Source organism: Manis javanica, chromosome 6, assembly GCF_040802235.1.
Source record: "Manis javanica isolate MJ-LG chromosome 6, MJ_LKY, whole genome shotgun sequence".
NCBI classification, from domain to species: domain Eukaryota; kingdom Metazoa; phylum Chordata; class Mammalia; order Pholidota; family Manidae; genus Manis; species Manis javanica.
The window spans coordinates 6,291,862-6,311,290 of NC_133161.1; the positions used below are offsets into that span (position 1 = coordinate 6,291,862).

Genomic DNA, 19,429 nt, shown 5'->3' on the forward strand with positions numbered 1-19,429 from the left:
TATTTTCAGATAATCTGAGGCCAGGTGGGGATGATAATATCTTCCTTTATTTGCTTTTTACAGGTCTGAGGGGCTCCAGCAGTCAGGACACCTTAATATAATTGCAAGGTTTGGGCTTTTTGGGCCATTCAGATGTCATGAAGACCAGCCACCAATTCTTGCAGTAGCTGCTTTACCAGGTTCCCTTTTCAGGTGGGCCCGGCATTCTGACTTTTATCCCCTTAGTCCTGAGAGGCTTCCCGAAGTCCTGCCTCGCCTCTCGGCTCGCCTCTTCTGGATGAAAAGTGTGCTCAGGACCGAAGCAGCCTCTACTGGGGGGCTCTAGCTTTCTGCTTCCCATCCTTTCCAGATCTCCACCTAGTATTTCCTGTCTAACTAGTCAGCTCTTTGATGCTTTTAATGAGATGTTTGAAATATCTTCGCAGCTTTTTTGTTTGTTTTTATAGGAAAGATTGTTTCAAATTACACTGCTCATTAAAGAATGTAGAGATTCCTCTGCATGATTCTTTATACTCATTTATATTTCTCAAATATATTATCTGAATTTAAAAAATTATTATATAAAGTAGGTTCTACTTCAAGGCATTTTCACTAAGGAAATATGGACCCATGATTTTTTTTTCTTTTTTTCTTTTGGTATCATTACTCGACAATTACATGAGGCACATTATGTTTACTAGGCTCCCCCCATCACCAAGTCCCCACCACAAACCCCATCACAGTCACTGTCCATCTGTGTAGTAAGATGCTGTAGAATCACTACTTGTCTTCTCTGTGTTGCACAGCCCTCCCTGTGCCCCCCACTGCACTATACATGCTAATCGTAAGGCCCTCTTTCTTTTTCCCCCGCCCTTATCCCTCCCTTCCCACCCATCCTCCCCAGTCCCTTTCCCTTTGGTAACTATTAGTCCATTCTTGGGTTCTGTGATTCTGTTTTGTTCCTTCAGTTTTTCCTTTGTTCTTATACTCCACATATGAGTGAAATCATTTGGTACTTGTCTTTCTCCGCCTGGCTTATTTCACTGAGCATAATACCCTCTAGCTCCATCCATGTTGTTGCAAATGGTAGGATTTGTTTTCTTCTCATGGCTGAATAATATTCCATTATGTATATGTACCACATCTTCTTTATCCATTCATCTACTAATGGACACTTAGGTTGCTTCCATTTCTTGGCTATTGAAAATAGTGCTGCAATAAACATAGGTGTTTTCAAACTGGGCTGCTGCATTCTTAGGGTAAATTCCTAGGAGTGGGATTCCTGGGTCAAATGGTATTTCTATTTTGAGCTTTTTGAGGAACCTCCATACTGCTTTCCACAATGGTTGAACTAGTTTACATTCCCACCAGCAGTGTAGGAGGGTTCCCCTTTCTCCACAGCCTCGCCAACATTTGTTGTTGTTTGTCTTTTTGATGGTGGTGATCCTTACTGGTGTGAGGTGATATCTCATGTGGTTTCAATTTGCATTTCTCTGATGACTTAGTGATGTGGAGCATCTTGTCATGTGTCTGTTGGCCATCTGAATTTCTTCTTTGGAGAACTGTCTGTTCAGCAACTCTGCCCATTTTTTAATCGGCTCATTTGCTTTTTGTTTGTTGAGGTGCGTAAGCTCTTTATTTATTTTGGATGTCAACCCTTTATTGGATACATGTGTATCTCCCATACTGTAGGATGCCTTTTGTTCTATTGATGGTGTCCTTTGTTGTACAGAAGCTATTCAGCTTGATATAGTCCCACTTGTCCATTTTTGCTTTTGTTTTCCTTGCCTGGGGAGATATGTTCATGAAGAAGTCGCTCATGTTTATGTCCAAGAGATTTTTGCCTATGTTTTTTTCTAAGAGTTTTATGGTTTCACGACTTACATTCAGGTCTTTGATCCATTTCAAATTTACTTTTGTGTATGGGGTTAGACAGTGATCCAGTTTCATTCTCTTACATGTAGCTGTCCAGTTTTGCCAACACCAGTTGTTGAAGAGGCTGTCATTTCCCCATCGTATGTCCATGGCTCCTTTATCATATATTAATTGCCCATATATGTTTGGATTAATATCTCGACTCTCTATTATGTTCCACTGCTCTGTGGCTCTGTTCTTGTGCCAGTACCAAATTGTCTTGATTACTGTGGCTTTCTAGTAGAGCTTGAAGTTGGGGAGTGAGATTCCCCCTGCTTTATTCTTCCTTCTCAGGATTGCTTTGGCTATTTGGGGTCTTTTGTGGTTCCATATGAATTTTAAAACTATTTGTTCCAGTTCATTGAAGAATGCTGTTGGTATTTTGATAGGCATTGCATTGAATCTGTAGATTGCTTTAGGCAGGATGGCTATTTTGACAATATTAATGCTTCCTAGCCAAGAGTATGGAATGAGTCTCCATTTGTTAGCGTCCTCTTTAATTTCTCTTAAGCGTATCTTGTAGTTTTCAGGGTATAGGTCTTTCACTTCCTTGGTTAGGTTTATTCCTAGGTATTTTATTCTTTTTGATGCAATTGGGAATGGAATTGTTTTCCTGATTTCTCTTTCTGTTAGTTCATTGTTAGTGTATAGGAAAGCAACAGATTTCTGTGTATTAATTTTGTATCCTGCAACTTTGCTGTATTCTGGTATCAGTTCTAGTAGTTTTGGAGTGGAGTCTTTAGGGTTTTTTATGTACAATATCATGTCATCTGCAAATAGTGACAGTTTGACTTCTTCTTTACCAATCTGTATTCCTTGTATTTCTTTGTTTTGTCTAATTGCCGTGGCTAGGACCTCCAGTACTATGTCAAATAACAGTGGGGAGAGTGGGCATCGCTGTCTTGTTCCTGATCTTAGAGGAAAAGCTTTCAAGTTCTCACTGTTAAGTATGATGTTGGCTGTGGGTTTGTCATATATGGCCTTTATTATGTTGAGGTACTTGCTCTGTGTACCCATTTTGTTGAGAGTTTTTATCATGAATGGATGTTGAATTTTGTTGAATGCTTTCTCACCATCTATGGAAATGATCGTGTGATTTCTGTCCTTTTTGATGATGTGGTGGATGATGTTGATGGATTTTTTAATGTTGTACCATCCTTGTATCCTGGGATGAATCCCACTTGATTATGGTGTATGATCCTCTTGATGTATTTTTGGATTTGGTTTGATAATATTTTGTTGAGTATTTTTGCATCTATGTTCATCAGGGATATTGGTCTGTAATTTTCTTTTTTGGTGGGATCTTTGCCTGGTTTTGGTATTAGAGGGATGCTGGTTTCATAGAATGAGTTTGGGAGTATTCCCTCCTCTTCTATTTTTTGGGAAAACTTTAAGGAGAATGGGTATTATGTCTTCTCTGTATGTCTGATAAAATTCCAAAGTAAATCCACCTGGCCCAGGGGTTTTGCTCTTGCGTATTTTTTTGATTACCGATTCAATTTCTTTTCTGGTAATTGGTCTGTTTAGATTTTCTGTTTCTTCCTTGGTCAGTCTTGGAAGGTTGTATTTTTCTAGGAAGTTGTCCATTTCTCCTAGGTTTTCCAGCTTGTTAGCATATAGGTTTTCATAGTACTCTCTAATAATTCTTTGTATATATATGTGGGGTCCGTCGTCATTTTTCCTTTTTCATTTCTGATTCTGTTGATGTATATAGATTCTCTTTTTCTCTTAATAAGTCTGGCTAGGGGCTTATCTATTTTGTTTATTTTTTGAAAGAACCAGCTCTTGGTTTCATTGACCTTTTTCTATTGTTTTATTATTCTCAATTTTATTTATTTATTCTCTGATCTTTATTATGTCCCTCCTTCTGCTGACTTTGGGCCTCATTTGCTCTTCTTTTTCCAGTTTCAATAATTGTGACTTTAGACTATTCGTTTGGGATTGTTCTTCCTTAAGTAGGCCTCGATTGCTATATACTTTCCTCTTAGAAGTGCCTTCACTGCGTCCCACAGAAGTTGGGGCTTTATGCTGTCATTGTCATTTGTCTCCATATATTGCTTGATCTCTATTTTAATTTGGTCATTGATCCATTGATTATTTAGAAGTATATTGTTAAGCCTCCATGTGTTTGTCAGCCTTTTTGTTTTCTTTGTACAATTTATTTCTAGTTTTATGCCTTTGTGGTCTGAGAATTTGGTTGGTAGAATTTCAATCTTTTTGAATTTACTGAGGCTCTTTTTGTGGCCTAGTATGCGGTCTATTCTGGAAAATGTTCCATGTGCCCTTGAGAAAAATGTGTATCCTGCTGCTTTTGGGTGTAGAGTTCTGCAGATGTCTGTTAAGTCCCTCTGTTCTAGTGTGTTGTTCAGTGCCTCTGTGTCCTTACTTATTTTCTGTCTGGTGGATCTGTCCTTTGGAGTGAGTGGTGTGTTGAAGTCTCCTAGAATGAATGCATTGCATTCTATTTCCTCCTTTAATTCTGTTAGTATTTGTTTCACATATGCTGGTGCTCCTGTATTGGGTGCATATATATTAATAATGGTTATTTCCTCATGTTGGACTGACCCCTTTATCATTATGTAATGTCCTTCTTTATCTCTTTTTACTTTCTTTGTTTTGAAGTCTATTTTGTCTGATACAAGTACTGCAACACCTGCTTTTTTCACCCTATTGTTTGCATGAAATGTCTTTTTCCATCCCTTGTCTTTTATAGTCTGTGTATGTCTTTGGGTTTGAGGTGAGTCTCTTGTAAGCAGCATATAGATGGGTCTTGCTTTTTTATTCATTCTGTTACTCTGTGTCTTTTGATTGGTGCATTCAGCCCATTTACATTTAGGGTGATTATTGAAAGATATGTACTTATTGCTATTGCAGGCTTTAGATTCGTGGTTACCGTAGGTTCAAGGGTAGCTTCTTTACTATCTTACTGTCTAACTTAACTCGCTTATTGAGCTGTTATATACACTGTCTGATGATTCTTTATTTCTCTCCCTTATTCCTCCTCCTCCATTCTTTAAATGTTAGGTGTTTTATTCTGTGCTCTTTTGTGTTTCCTTTGACTGCTTTTGTGAGTAGTTGATTTAATTTTTTGCCTTTAGTTAGTATTTAGTTGGTCTTTTATTTTCTCTGTTTTTATTTTCTCTGTTGACATCTATTTAGCCTTAGGAGTGCTTTCATCTAGAGCAGTCCCTCTAAAATACCCTGTAGAGGTGGTTTGTGGGAGGCAAATTCCCTCAACTTTTGCTTGTCTGGGAATTGTTTAATCCCTCCTTCATATTTAAATGATGTTCATACTGGATACAGTGTTCTTGGTTCAAGGCCCTTCTGTTTCATTGCATTAAATATATCATGCCATTCTCGTCTGGCCTGTAAGGTTTCTGTTGAGACGTCTGATGATAGCCTGATGGGTTTTCCTTTGTAGGTGACCTTTTTCTCTCTCTGGCTGCCTTTAATACTCTGTCCTTGTCTTTGATCTTTGCCATTTTAGTTATTATATGTCTTAATGTTGTCCTCCTTGGGTTCCTTGTGTTGGAAATTATGTGGGCCTCCATGGTCTGAGAGACTATTTCCTCCCCCAGTTTGGGGATGTTTTCAGCAATTATTTCTTCGAATACACTTTCTATCCCTTTTTCTGTCTCTTCTTCTGGTACCCCTATATTGCGGATATTGTTCCATTTGGATTAGTCACACAGTTCTCTTAATATTCTTTCATTCCTGGAGATCCTTTTACCTCTCTCTGCCTTAGCTTCTCTGTTTTCCTGTTCTCTGATTTCTATTCCATTTTCGGCCTCTGGCACCTCATCCAGTCTGTTCTTAAGTCCTTCCAGAGATTGTTTATTTCTGTATTCTCCCTCCTTACTTGCTCCATTAGCTCTTGCATATTTCTCTGCAGGTCCATCAGCATGGTTATGACCTTTATTTTGAATTCTTTTTCAGGAAAATTGGTTAAATCTATCTCCCCAGGCCCTCTCTCGGGGCTTGTCTGGGTAATTCTGGACTGGACCAGATTCTTCTGCCTTCTCATGGTGATAGCGGTAGCTGTAGGCAGGTAGCACATGTGTCAGCTGGGAGAACAAAGTCCTTCCCTGTTTGCTGGTCACCTTGCTCTCCTCCGCTGCCTGTTTCAGTTACCCGCACTACTGGAGCAGCCTCCAGGTTAATCCCCTAAGATGCCATGGGTGGGTCGCCATTAGGGTAGCCCAGAGCCCTGCGGGGAGCGGCAGGCATGCTGGGTGTGCTCTTGTGCAAGAGTAGTGCCCCTTCACGCCTTGCCCTGGTTTCTTCTGCTTGCGCCAGGCAGCTTCGCACTGGAAGTGGCCTTTGGGTCTGGCCTGGGCAGCTGCTGGGGACATGGCCCTTCTAGGCTGCTCCACCGCCACCGCGGGCACGCTTGGCCGCCACTGCTCTCAGGCTACTGAGCCGCTGTGTCGGGGGCCATGCCGGCTGGGGGAATGACTGGCAGGCTGTTTATTGCTGCGAGGGGCTTTAGAGCTGCGCTGCGACCCAGAGGGTTAGGGTGCCTCGAGTTCCCCAGGATTCCCAGCTGCTGGGCTGAGTGTGCTGGGACGCTTCTGTCCAGCTGTGAGGCTCCTGTCCCTTTAAGACTTTCAAAAAGCACTCACTTTTCTTTTGTCCCAGGGGCACCAGCTGTGGGGACCTGCTCACAGGTTTTACTGTTCCATTTCCCTAGTATCCAGCACACCACACATTGTGTGTGTGCCTGCGCTCCTGGTGCAGATGAGTAGGGCTGGGTATTTAGCAGTTCCGGGCTCCCACTCCCTCCCTGCTCTGACTCCTTTCCTCCCACCAGGGAGCTGGGGTGAGGGGTGTGCTTGGGTCCCGCCAGGCTGTGGCTTGTAGCTTACTCCCTTCATGAGGCTCTGGGTTCTCGCAGGTGTAGATGTAGCCTGGCTGTTGTACTGTATCCACTGGTCTCTCTTTTAGTAGTAGTTGTATTTGTTATATTTTCAAAAATTTGTATGGTTTTGGGAGGAGATTTCCGCTGCTCTACTCACGCCACCATCTTGGCTCCTCCAGATTTTTCTTAATGGAAAAAGCAGTAGGCAAGGAAGGAGGGAGAAGGGAGACCCAAGCGGTCTGAGTCTGCAGTAGAGGCAGCTCCCTGAGAGATTCCCAGGCAGCTGGCTGACGCTTTATTTTCACAGTGGTTCTGGAATCCTCACAGTCATGCCAAGAAGCAGGAAGACGTGTATTCATACTACACATGTGGTAACAGCAGGAACAAAGAGATGGCTTTTTTTCCTGGAGATGACAGCAAGGTTGAGAAAATGACACTTTAAGAGAAAGTGAAGTACCCACACTAGCCCTGAAGGGCCAGCACCCCCCTCTGTGGGGAGTGGGCTGGGCCAACTTCATCAGCCTCTGGTGAGGCAGGACCCCAGTGTCTGGGTGAGAGTCAGGGAAGAGTCTTGGAACTGGTCTGATCTAGACCGTAAATCTTTATCACAGAAAAGAGTGTATTCCATTCATGTGAGCACACGCCCCAAGCCCCAGGTGCTTTCTCACTCAGCACCCTCTGAGCCCCGGCCCTGCGCTCTGGAGGGCCGCTGGCGGTGCTGCTTCTCCTGCATATGCTGGGGGGGGGCAACGAGTCCCCTCCCCCACGGCTCACTCTGCCATTGCCCCCTCCCCGGCCCTCCTCTTCCTCAGGTCATAATGACGCCAGCCTTCACACCTGGAGGGGTGATTTGACCTGTACTAGTCCTTCTCCCCAGACCAGCCCATGGCTAGCAGGACAACAGCCGTTGGTTCCAGGTCCTTAGTAACCTCCCACTGTGCCCAGGGAGAGCCACCTCCACACTCCAAGACCCCTCTGAGGGTGCTCACTGTTTGTCACTCATTCATTCACTCAATAAACACTCATGAAGCACGTTAGGTGCCAGGCCCTGTCATCCATGCACAGGACACAGAGACTAATAAAACATTGTCCTTGTTCTTCAGAGTCTTGGTCCAAATAGGAGACCTACCCATAAACCAAGTGTTTCCACAGGTGGCAGAAGCCCCAGCAGAGAGCTGAGGGAACAGAGACTGAGAACCTTCTCTGGGAGTCAGGAGGGGCTTCCTGGAGGAGATGGACAAGGGGTGGCTGGACTGCCAGAGGAAGAAGCTGGGGAGGCTTTCAGGCCAAGGGAGGAACAAGAACAATGATAGAAAGGTGGGTCAGACATGCCCAGAGCTCAGAGAGGCCTGACACTGATGTCACAAGAAAGGTGACATCATCACCCTTCGAAACATTTGGATTGGATCGGGTCCAAACATTAGGACTTATGCCTGGGCTCCTGCTGATGCAGGCAGGCCTCTAAACCACTTTGAAGGGAAGTCTGTGACACAGTGTGACTAGCAGTGACCTCAGTTAACCCTCACAACCACCAGAACAGAACTTGGCTGGTGCCCTGGAATACAACACAGTCAACGTGGGGACTGAGGTACCTGCCAACATGGGCCATGAGCAATCTTTTGTCCCCTCAATTTACTAATTCACAACCAAAAGCAACTTCTCTGAGGGGGCACCCAGATTTGAACCGGGGACCTCTTGATCTGCAGTCAAATGCTCTACCCCTGAGCTATACCCCCAAGCCTGCTTAATGCATTTAATTGCACCCCTTGGACTGTGCAGTGACAGCAGTTTCTGGCCTATTATACTTGAGTTCCCAGGAGCAGGCAGCCTGCTCCATGATGGCCCAGCTCTTCACTGTCACCGCTCACTCCCTGGTACACTTACACACACCTCCTGACCAGCCTCTGTGCTCCAGGTCCATCCTCCTTCCATTTTTCTTCCTCCTTTTCCAATTCCACTGACATATGCCACCCTGTCATCTGAGCTGCAGTGGCAGTCACAGCTTTCCCACCCCAGGAAAACCCTGGTCACCTCCCCTCTTCCTGCACTGGGGGCTGAGGAGCAGAGGGGTCTCTGCAGGGACAGAAGAACTGGCCAGGACAGCACTCCCTGGAACACAGATGAACCCCTTTCTCCCTTTCTGTCATTCGCTTCCTTCCCTCAGGCCTCCCTGCACCCACTCAACCTGTGAAATATAGCAGAGGAAGAAGGCGAACCAGCTCCGGATTCGCTCTCAAGGAGAAACCTGATTTGGGGAGGAGGGGCCCCGTGACCGCTTGCTTGTGAGCCCCAGGGCATGGAGAGTGGGCTCCAGGACCGCGCAGGGGGTTCGGTGGGAGCAGCACGGATGGGAGGCGGCCAGCGGAGGGGCTGCCCTCTAAGAAGCCCACAGGGGCCCCATCCGGCCGTCCCAGGGCCAGCCTCTCCCCTGCCTGCGCACAGAAGCTGACTCCAGGAGGCCTATGCTGCTCCCAGGGCTTCGGGGAAGCAGCTCTTCTGTTTAGAAATACTGATAAGGGTGATAGGCCCCTGGGCTGGTTGGGCTAAATTTCCTTAGCACCCAAGCGATTTTGTACTTACTGAGTTCTCCTTTCTCAAGGCCACTGAGACAAGCTGGAATTGGCCACAGCCGCCCTCCATTGACCCAAGGGGTCGATATTTTTAGTTCCAGCTGGCAGTGGGGTGGACACAGCAGCCATCCAGCACAGCAGACAGCCCTGGGCCTGGTTGCTGGCTGGATGTCCTGGGGTCCAGCAGTGCTCGAATGTGACCACTCTCTCGCCAGGCGAACCCAGGAGAGCCCAGCCTAGTGGGCGCCTGCCCCTGGCAGAAGTCTGGCTGTGAGGCCTCCAGCTGGCCCCTGTTCCACGCCAGACACCACTGTCTCCCTGCTGCCATCCCCTCGCAGCCCCCTTTGGGATGCAGACCTGTGTGAGGGTCTGTGCTAGGAATGGGCCTGAGAGGCTGACGCAGCCCACACTGTGTGCCCCAGACCTGGGGACTAGGATGTAGGAGGAGCTGGCACCAGCCCAGGGGAGGAGAGCCTCTGCTGAGGCCTGGCCCCTGCGGAAGGAGAAAGGGTCAGAGAGAAGACGCTGTGCTGACAGCCTGTGGGAAGGGCGACCACCGAGGCGCCTGGGGAGGCACGAGGGACAGTTCTTTGACATTGGTTTAGTTAATTGTGGTTATCATGAAAGAAGCCATAGGTAAAAATAGCCAAAAGCATAAGTTATTCAGGAAAGAAAGAAATGTGGGTTCTAAGCAGTGCAGGGCTGCGCCCTTCTGAACCTGAGGAAGTGAGTTCTGGCCGGTCAGTGGTGGGCAGTGGCTGTGGGAGGTGAGGGATCCGGGGCCTCTACCCCTTTGTTCCACAAAAGGTTCAAAGGGTGCTGTCACCCCTGGGTTATGGGAGGGAAAACTGGCAATTTTTACATTGCCATACCATAAGACAGAAATACTTAGGCTTTTACATAGGGAATTTCATGAAGTTTTTATTGTTAGGTCATATTTCCAACCTTTAAAGAAAACTAGTTTCTGAGAAACTGATATACTGGACTTCATCAAAATTAAGAACAACTGTTTTTTGAAAGACAGTGTTGAGAGACTCAAAAGCCAAGTCACAGACTGGGAGAGAGTATTTGCCAGCCATACAAACGTGTTACAGGACTTGCTCTATCACAGACATAAGGAACTCTCCAAAGGCAATCATAAGAAAATGACCCAAATGAAGAAAAGGGCAAGAGGTCTTAACAGACACTTCATCACAGAAGAAATATGATGGCAAAAAGCTCATAAAAACATACTCAGCGTCATTCTCAATAGGGAAATACAATTCAGAACCACAGTGAGATACTACTGCACCACGTTCAGAAGACCAACCACGAGGATGCGGAGCATCTCGAGCATTCGCGCAGAGCTGGGCGAGCGTAAGGTGGCCACTTTAGAAAAAGGTCGGCAGTTTCTTAAAAAGTGACACATACACCAGCCAATGATCCAGTGATCCAGCCATTCCACTGCTACAGATATACCTGGGACAGATGAAGGCAGACAGTCCTGTACTTGGGCACAAAGGTTCACAGCCCCTTTTTCTGTTAAAGTCAGAAACTGAAAACCACTCACGTCACCAGGTGAGAGGATAAACAGACTGTGGTGCAGGCATACAATGGGGTGCTTCTCGTCAACAAAACCGAATGAACTATTGTTATACCCAACAATAAAGGCAGCTCTCAAATAATTATCTCAAGTGGAAGCCAGACCAAAAAAATAAAACAGAACATACAGCATGATTCTACTTACACAGAATTCTAGAAAACACAAACTCGCCTCTGGAGACAGAGAGCAGATCAGCGGCCTCCTGGGGTGGTGGGCACTGTTTTAAGGGACTAGGGCTTCACTTGGAGAGAGAAAGCAGAGGGTGGGACATGCAGCTAGTCTGGGTGGCCCACCCTGGCCCCCTAGCCAGCCCTCCACAGCCTGGCAGCCCCACCCCACATGGAGACTGTGCGCTCACACTGGAAGGGGTGTTACTGCTCCCTGTCCACCCACCTCCTTCCCCAGGACACTGAGCAGTGCACCACCGATTCACTCCAGCCCGTGGAGTGGTTGGCCAGTCTGTGATCTACACTTTCACTCTGGGGGCTGAGCAGCTACCCCTCCCTCCCATCTCCCTGACCTTCTCGTTTTTTTTTTTTTTTAAGTTAAAGCCACTGCTTGCCTAGCCCCCTCCCTACCTCCTGGCTGTCCTGCAGCCACACGGGCCTGAGGACTTGGGCATCTGCCCCTCCACTCTCCCAGGCTTGGTGATCTCTGCATCCTCCATCCCGGTCCCTCAGCACCTTGACCTCATTCACCCAGTACAGAGGTCACTGTTGGCCATCTCGCTCTTGGCTTCCTCTGCTATAATCTCAGGGCGTCCCACAGAGGCTCAGACAGTGCGGACTGAAGCTGCTCTAAGATCCAGATTCTGGAAGCCTGTATTAATCACATTTTCTATTTTCTGTAGATAGTGGGGATTTCTGAGGACACAGATGTGTGAGGTAGCTGGAAGTCCAGGGCAGGTTGTCAGTAGAGCTGGGAGCTTGGTCTGCAAATGACAGGCTGGAAGCTGGGCTGAAGGCTGACTGTGATCCTCTGCCATCCTCCTTCTAGTGACAGAACATTTGAGTTTTTGCTGGGCATGTAGCCACCTAGAATAAAACCACGCATCTGGGCCTCCCCTACAAGTACATGTGTCTGCGAGGCTGGTTCTGACCAACGGGATGGGAAAGGCTCTGCCTCCTTCAGCTGCATGAAATTTGACAATTTTGTGCCTTGGTTTTTTTATCTATAACATGAAGAAACAAAAAGTTGTAATGAGGCTTCAATGGGTCAATACTGGGAACATACGTGATAAGTACTAAATGAAGGCAAATTCTGGTGCACTAAGACCCCCACCCCTTAAGACCCAGTCACCACCGAACAGATGGTCGCCCCCCACTTAAGATCCAATCACCACCGACCAGATGGTCGCCCCCCAGTTAAGATCCAATCACCACCGACCAGATGGTCGCCCAACCCTTAAGATCCAATCACCCACCAGCTGCTGTTCCCTCTCTCTGGGGACAGCCATTTTCTCTTTCAGATAATAAAATGTCTTGCACGGGCCTGTGTCTCCTGAGTCGTTCTGGGTAAGGAGGGTCGTGGCGAGATACCCTTTCAATGGTGCCGTGACTTCGGATGAGGCTCTCCCATTGACTTTGTTCTTCCTCCGGGAACCTGAGCTGCTCTGGGAACCCTCATTACCGGATCCTCCTCCACAGGCTCACTGTCCACTTCCCCAGTCGCTCGTCTTCTCGCCCAGCACCGGCCTTCAATTTGGTGAGTCTCCCCTTCATGGTCGACTTAAATGTCCCTTTGGAACCTGGGAAGTGACCGTTAGAGTGTCCGGCACCCCCAAGGGCTCCTCCGGGACAGGGGCACCCCCAACCATGACTTTCAGAGTCACGGTTGATCTCCATAGTCGATCCTTCTCTGCCTCCCCATGGTGAGAATCCTCATTCACTGAGGCCCAGTCTCCCTTTATCTACGTATCTACTCGTAAACTCCTGGTACCAGGTACTGAGCCTCCTCGGCATTTATGCCTCGACCCCTCAGTTACAGGTGGCGACGACCCCCTAACTGTGTCTGGTCTTCTCTGCAACTTTCTCAATTGCTCTGGGATGCCTCAATGACTTCTGAACGGTCTCATTCTCACCATGGGATCTGGGCACTCCATTCCCGCAGATTCACCGCTAGGGTGCTTACTCAATAATCTAAAGCCCCTCCACCTTCACTCCAGACCTCAAACCTTTTAAGTTATTCGCTACTGTAATGAGATCTGGCCACAATATCCCTTGGACAATCAGTCTAAATGGCCTCCCAATGGCTCTTTAGATCCTAAAATTCTCTGCGACTTGTATAACTTCTGTGAGCATATGGGCAAATGGAAAGAGATCCCATATACACAGGCTTTCTCCTCCCTCTGAACCAAGCTCTCTCTCTGTCTCCCTTGCAATCCTAAACATCTCTTCACTCTAAAAAACTTCACCCCACCACCCACTAATTCCCACCACATCCTCTGACTTTGACTCTGCTGATGAATCTCCTCCCTACTGATCTCAAACCCCTACAGCTCCCCCTCAACCACCAGTTCCTCTCCCGCCCCAACCTCCTTCTCTGCAAGATCAAAATCCCAGCCCTCCCAGCTCCCCTAGTGCCGTTACAGGAGCTGCAGCACCTCCTCCTCCTCCACAACCAGTTCCCCTTCCCTCACCCAGTCCCATGTCAAGCCCTCCAGTCACTCACTCTTGAACCCAGATCCTAGCCCCACTACGGGAAGTAGCCTACCAGAGGGCGTCGTCCAGGTCCATGTCCCTTTCTCTCTCTCCGACCTCTCAAACAGAAAAGATTAGGCTCTTTCACCTCCAACCCAGCTACTTACATAAAAGAGTTCCAGTACCTAACTCAGCCATATGATCTTACCTTTCATGATATTCCCATGATCCTACCCAACACACTCTTGCCTGAGGAGCGTAGGCGAGTCTGGGAACAGGCTAGAACTCATGCCGATGAGGTTCACCAAACTACTCCAGCTCATCCAACTGGTGCTGAGGCGGTTCCTGACTGAGACCCTAATGGGACTATAATATGGCAGGGGAGTCTCCAGTCGAGATCAATCCATCACCTGCCTCATGGTGGGTCTCAGGAAGTCAGCCAATAAGGCCATTAACTATGAAAAACTCCAAGAGGTTATTCTGGATAAAAATGAGAATCCCTCTGTGTTCCTAGACCACCTCACCAAAGCTCTTTTACAATATACAAACCTAGACTCTGAGACCCCAGATGGGAGACAATTATTAATGACCTACTTCTTCATCCAGAGTGTCCCCGACATTAAGGCTAAACTTAGACGTCTAGAGAAGGGACCCTTAACTCCTCAGGCAGAAGTCCTGGCAGTGGCCTTCAAAGTATATAATGGAAGAGATGAAAAGGTCCGTAAGCAAAAATATCAAATGCTGTCTAAGGCCTTTCAACCTACCCCAACCACTGGTGCTCGGGTTTCCTCACCTCCTAGGAAGCAGCCAGGAGAACCTCCTGGTCCCTGCTTCAAATGTGGTCAAACAGGTCATTGGGCCAGAGCCTGCCCAAATCCCCGGAAGCCCCCCGGTCCATGCCCTAAGTGCCATCAGGAGGGACACTGGGCAGTTGACTGTCCTCGCACACCGAGAGGTGCCAGGCCACCCAGCTCTAACGCTCCATACATAGACCTTCTGGGTCTGGCAACTGATGACTGAGGGGGCCTGGGACTCCCCCACCTGACCACTACCATCACTGCACAGGAGCCCAGGGTAACCAGTGTGGTAGTGGGTAGGCCCATCTCTTTCCTTTTGGACACCAGGGCCACCCACTCAGTCCTGAAGGAGTTTTGGGGACCTACCTCCCTCTCACAGTCCTCTATAGTCGGGTAGAGGGCACAGCTTATCAACCTTTACAAACTCCCACGCTTCACTGCATCTTTAGAGGCATTACTCTCCCTCATTCCTCTTTAGTGATTCCCTGTTGTCCGGTTCCCCTTATGGGAAGAGACCTTTTATCCAAGCTAGGGGCTCTTATAACCTTTACCTTTGGCCCCTGCCTCAACCCCGACTCGCCTTCGATCCCTTTTCTACTTGCTCTCCAAATCACTCCAGACCCACCTCCCTCCCCGTTTCCCTTACCCCCTTGCCAAATACACCCCACAGTCTGGGACCCCTCCACCTCCTCTACCACCACCTGCCCATCCGTAACCATCACACTCAAAGACCCTACCTCTGTCCCCTCACAATCTCAATACCCCTTCTACGAAAGGGCCTTTTGAGACCAGCCAATTCCCCTTAGAACACCCTGATACTGGCTATCAAAAAAACTAATGGCTCTTATAGGCTAGGTCAAGATTTAAGAATCATCAGTGCAGCTGTTATTCCAATCCATCCAGTAGCCCCTAACCCCTATACTTTATTATCCACTATCCCCCTCTGCTACTTACTTTTCCGTCCTTGACCTCAAAAATGCATTCTTCACGATTCTCCTCCATCCCAATGGAACCACTTACACCTTCAACTCCGCAGACTACAAACCCTCCAGTAATCTACTCTACAACCCAAACAGGACCTCCTTACAGCTGCATAAGGCGGCATATGTGCCCTACTCCGAGAACACTGCTGTTTCTACACCAACAAATCTGGTCTCATCCGGGATGGCGCAAAACACCTCTGTGAACAAGCTTCCAAACTCCTAGAAAACTCCCCTAACAATCCGTTCCCTTACCCCTCCAATTGGCCCCTGCCCCTTCTAGCCCCTATTACCTTTATTGTTATTATTCTCCTTTTCCTTCCCTGCTTCATTAACCTATTCCAAAAATTCATTCAAAATCAAATTTTGAAAATCTCTAACCATATTGTCAACCAGTTACTCCTCCAGGGCTATCAAGGCCTTCTCATGAAAAATAATGAAACCAGTTAGATGACATCAGGAATCATCTCGGGATGCCCCCCTTCCCCAACTCTACAGCAATGGCCTCACTAACCCCAGAATCTGTGCCCCCTTCCAGCAGGAAGTAGCTACAGAATGAGATTCTATACCCAGAGGCCCAATTAAGAAAAGAAAAAGATGGAAATGAAGGCAAATTCTGGTGTGCTAGGACCCCCACCCCTTAAGATCCAATAAGCACTGACCAGATGGTTGCCCACCTCCTAAGAACCAATCACCAACGCAGAACACCCCCTACCCCTACTCCTTAAAAACACACTTCTTCATTCACGAGCTGCTGCTCCCTCTCTCTGGGGGCAGCCGTTTTCTCTTTCAGGTAATAAAATCTCTTGCATGGGCCCGTGTCTCCTGAGCTGTTCTGGGCTAAGGAGGGTCACGACAAGATACTCTTTCACTAAATATGTGTTTATTAAATAAGAAGTAAACAAACGTGCTGTCCTTAAAGGGAAAGAGCATCCCCTTCCCCTTTCTGCTTCCTTCTTGATCTGTGGGCATGGTGGCGAGTCATCTTGAACCAGGGTGACAAGGAAAGGTGGAGTCACAAGGTGGAGGCAGCCTGGGCCTCTGACATCGTGAGCCCCGTCAGGGGAGAGCAACCAGTCACCACTACCTTGTTGGACCTACTTTTCTGTTACTTTATTTTTTCCTGTTTCTTTAGTCTCTGTTACAGCAGCTAATCACATATCCTACATAATACAGTGACCTTGGGTAAGTGTCCTTCAGGAGCTAAGTGACACCACCAAGCCCTAAGGATAATGACTGCTCCTCCTTCCTGCCCCAGGCTTCACACAGTATAGGCACAATTCCTGTTAAATGAATGAAGGGAGAACATTCCAGGCCACCCATATCTCACAGCTATCCACACCCCACAGCACAGAGCCAGGTTCTGTCCCTAGGAGTACAGGAGCACAGCCTGTCCCTTTCTGGGGAGCACAGAGGCACCGCTGACACAGTCACACCGGAGGGCCAGCCAGCCAGGCCACCGTGCTGGCTGCCATGTACCAGCGGGTGCTCCATGACTAATCAGGCCCCTGGAAACCAAGTTCCTCCCATGCGGCTAGCCCAGGCTCCCCGAGAGGGACGTAAATCAAAATGTGCCAACAGGAAAAGGTCCTTAAGACAGATTGTTAAGTGAAAATAGGAAGCTGCAGAACAAGATGCGCAGTACGGTCTTTGTGTCCCCTAAGCCCTGTATTTCCCACAGTACTTACAAGTGCAAATGCCCCAGAAAGGAGCCTGAAAGGCCACATGCCAGAGTGACAGCAGCGGGAGCCCTGGGGAGCTGGGGTCAGCACTGGCCAGCAGAGAGGCCCCTCTGCTTCACCTGCACCCTTTCCTTTGCTTGGTGAGAAGGTATTCTTGTGAGAATGCATTTGCAGAGCAAAAAGCAAACACCTTCAAAGGTTAGAGGCTGGGTACAGGACTGTTTGAAGGGCTCCCAGCCTCAGGTCTCAAATGTGGACCTGCACCAGAATCCCCAGAGGAACATGTGGAAACTTCGATGCCCACACGCCACTCAGAGCTTCTGAAGGAGAAGCCATGTCTACACCTTCCCCAGGATTCGGGTGGGAGAGGCCCACCTGAGGAAGCCCCAAGTAAATGAAGCAGCCTCGCACTCACTGTCTGGGGTCCACAGGCGTGCGGCAGAAGGTGCGGAGCACTCTGGGGCCAAGTCCTGGGGCGAAGAAGGAAGCATCTCCTGAGAGTCTAGAAAAGCTTACAGAGGGTGGGACGTGAGCAAGGGGATGCTGAAGCCAGAGGGACTCCCGTCCCACAGGGCAGACCCCAGGTCCCCCAAGGGCTTCATCCCTGCACCCCCAGCGCTCACTGGACCCCACCAGGAGGGCAACCCAACTTCCTGGCAGAGCTGAGCCAGGGTGGGGGCCCCTGGCAGGGGCCCCTTGGTTCGGCCCCACCTGCTCTGCATCTCCCTGGGAGCTGCTGCAGCCCTGGTGGCCGGGCGCCCTGCCCCACGGGGGAGGAAGCCCCCCAGGCCCCTCCTTACAGCACTCCCAGGGACGGATGGCGACGCCAGGAGCCTCTCACTGCTTCTACTACTCCTCTGTCAGCTGCTGGACTGCCCGCAGGAGTCTACAAACGCTGCTTTGAGCATCAGGCCTACAGGCCAGCCGCTCAGTACCCTGGCCAATACCCACCTTCTTTCTAGCTCTGAGCTCACTGCGACTTACTTTACTTAGAAAACCTTCTTCAAGGGTGAGCATTTCTCCTCCAATAAATTATTTGAGTCTAGAAAGAAAGGGACAGGTGTCTTGGCAGGATCCTTGTGTTCTGCGAGAACAGGCCTCCAGGGCTCCTGTCCCCTGCTTCAGCCTGAGTGGTCCTACATTGCCGTGTTAGGTTCCCAGCTGTGATTCAAATAAAGGGTTCCTTGCCTTTAAAAGAAACTTTGAAAACTGCCTATCAGAGTCAGTGCTATTATTTGAAAGATAAAGAAAACTGAGCTCCCATTTGGCTCCTTATCCATTAATAATCACTCCTTATTTATTACCCAGGTATGTGCCAGGCACTGCCTTAGGTGCTGGGGACTTCCCAGAAATACCCCATCCCTTCTGGTGAGGAGTCCGAAGCCCAGAAGAGAGCAGAAACAGGAGCATGGGGCAAGGAGGGTTGGAGGGGGCGGGTGCTGAGGGTCCCGGGCACAGATCTGGGTCAGGGACGGTCTCTGGAGGAGGCCACACTCCAGCCTGTCTGCAGCAGCTTTCCCTGTCTCGGGGCCAGGGCACCCGGTCTGTCCTCTGCTCTTTCCAAAGCTCCCAGAGCAGCCACAGGCCACAGTGGTGGTCCCAAAGGGTGTTGTGGGAAGGGGCACCAGTAGTCCCCGGGCACACCTGGGTCTGGCCCTGACCGTTGCCTCTGTGACTCCCAGCAGCTCACTCCACCATCCTCGGCTTCTGTTTGTCCAAACGCGGACTTCTGGCACCAGGCTGCCCTTACTAGGGGAGGGGGGAGACGGGGCCCAGCCTCTGCTTGAGGGAACAGGCTCCTGGGCTCTCGTCCCGCATTAGGCAGGCTGTGGCTGCCCACCTCCCCTCTCCACTGGGGTCCGCAGCTCTGGCCTGGTGCGGTGCAGTCTGGGAGGGAGGAAAAGGCGCCTGGTCTGCCATAAGGGCAGCAATGGGGCTCACCTCTGCAGGAGGCAAAGGGAGGGATGGCTACCAGGGGGTGGCCTCCCAGACAGACGGAGGACAGCTCCAAGTTTGGGGGAGGAGCGCCTCCCATGCTCCCCAGGCTGCAGGGTGGGTGACAAGGCCGGAGGAAGGCTCCTGCCCAGGTGCTCTCACAGGGAAAGAGGTGGAATCCAAGAGAGACAGGAGGGGCCCAAAGTCATCTAGTCCAGCCATCTCATTTGACAGATGGAGAAACTGGGGCCCAGGAGGGCGAGTCAGCCACCCCTGGAAGTCAGCTCTCAGATGGGGGCTTTGTCCACTCTGCAGCACATGCCTCCTGCTGCCCGCCCTCCCGTGTGCTCCCCTGCCTCCCCTGAGGCGCACCACCCTGGGATCCTCTTCTAGAGGAGGACCCTTTGTGTCCGAAGGGAAGTAAGATGCTTTGTTCTGGTCTCAGGCTGCTGAGAGGAGAGTGGACAAAAAGCCAACTGCTTACCTGCTCAAA

The 19,429-nt window shown here is 49.0% G+C and overlaps 1 non-coding gene and 1 pseudogene across 1 annotated transcript; one reads left to right on the forward strand and one right to left on the reverse strand.

Annotated features, from left to right (window-relative positions):
• The window catches only part of LOC108402028 (HAUS augmin-like complex subunit 8), a 53,310-nt pseudogene that overhangs the window by 27,227 nt on the left and 6,654 nt on the right, over positions 1-19,429 (forward strand).
• Positions 8,416-8,487, reverse strand: TRNAC-GCA (transfer RNA cysteine (anticodon GCA)). Its single transcript has one exon. It is a non-coding gene; the product is annotated as a tRNA-Cys (tRNA).